This window comes from Pseudomyrmex gracilis, unplaced genomic scaffold, assembly GCF_002006095.1.
Source record: "Pseudomyrmex gracilis isolate BER0280 unplaced genomic scaffold, ASM200609v1 scaffold_41, whole genome shotgun sequence".
Lineage (NCBI taxonomy): Eukaryota > Metazoa > Arthropoda > Insecta > Hymenoptera > Formicidae > Pseudomyrmex > Pseudomyrmex gracilis.
Window position 1 is genome coordinate 57,555 of NW_018020625.1, and position 1,782 is coordinate 59,336.

The following is a 1,782-nucleotide window of genomic DNA, read 5'->3' on the forward strand; positions in this document are numbered from 1 at the left end:
GCGAAACGATACCGCGCGCGGCTCTCGCGATTTGTCACGCCGACGGAAACGCAGACGATCGTTTTCATTTTCCTTGCTATAGCGAACACTTGAAGGAATGTGTTCCGGCGTGGCACGTTCTGAAGTGGAATTAGACGATATTGTGTGGTTTTAGAAAATTCTGTTTTCTCAGTTCCCACATGGACTTTTCACACACATACACACACACATATTAAACTTTGTTTTAACCCGAGAAAGCAGTCTCGCGTATATTTTACGCCAATTTAAAATTATTGTTATTAACAAAATATTGTATGTTAGAGATTGTTTTGTTTTATTAGTAATCACATTTTTGATATAGATTTTGTCACTGTTTTATGAGAAACAAGATAAAAATAATGAAAAATATAAATCAAAACGCGAAACGGCTTTTATTTTTTATATACCACTAGGATAAAAAAAACTATGTAAATATATTTATATACAGTGTGTTCTTATATACAGCGGCGTGTGATATAAATGGACCCTAATAAGCAATACAGTGTTAACCGTTAAAAAATAAAATATTGAGATATTCATGTAGTGCTTCTTTAGATATCAAAGAATGTTTTTCAATCGTGGTTTTAAAAACTTAAATGTTTTTATATATCAAAAATACACAAACATCTTAAAAAAATATATATATATATACAAACATCTTTTTTTGTTTAATTTTAAGGCGTAATTTATTCAAAATAGCGATGTGGGTTGACACTTGTATTGCTTATTAGCGCGTTTAAATAAGATATTAATCTAAGATAGTAATCGGACAAAAAGACATTTTCCTAATCTTAATGCGCAACGTATTTTTGTAGACGTTTTTCTTAGTTTGATACACAACGTGTATCTTTTTGTCCCATTACTGATAATATCTTATTTATATCACACGCCGCTCGCTGCGTTATATCGCAAACGCGAATTGAACTTACAACACCATCAAGATTCAAGTTGGCTTTGCGACGCCACTTTTCTTTTGTGATTACTACTCCGAGCTATCTCAACAATGCGCGTGTTTGAAAAGACTCGTGACGTTTCTTTCGCAGAGGAGGATCAGCCTTTATTTCTACCGGTCTCGAAAGAAAGCTCGGTCGGCGTAGATTTCGCGTCTAAATCGTCTCATTACAAAATTTCGTAGGGGGTCTCGGCGCATCTGCATCAAATGCGACTCTCGGAACCGGTTCGCCAGCCTCCGTATCAGCTTACCAGAGCGTCTACTTTTTTTTTTTTTTTTCACGGCGATTTATTGCTCGTCACGTCGTGAAAGGTGTCGTCAACGAGCGCGCCATGGTGTTTGAGAAAATCGTTCTCGATTCGTAACGACGACGATGAACGTCGCGATAACAAACGGTTCGCACGGCTTTGTCCTCTAATGTTATTTATTGTCGCAATCTCTTTGTGATACTTTCAATGTGCGAGAGTTTTTAATTCAAATATTTTTCATGCATTATATGCATTACCGCTTTCGGTTAATATGCTCATAATTATTTCGCTTTGGCGTATAGGCGTGCACGTGTGATTACGGCGCATTAGAGTGGTAAATAAAACCCTCGCTAATGGAACGCCGCAATTTCGCGCTCGCACGCTTCGCTTTCCCCCACATCGTGTCGCTGTCGATCAGTACGACATATATCAGGAATTCCAATTATTCGTTATGAATCATATAAACGTGCGTTCTTTGTGAATCTGATTGTGAATTATATATTGAACGTAGGTTTTTTTTTTAGTGTGCGATTCGTCGTTATTTAAGTATCTTTATTAATTCCG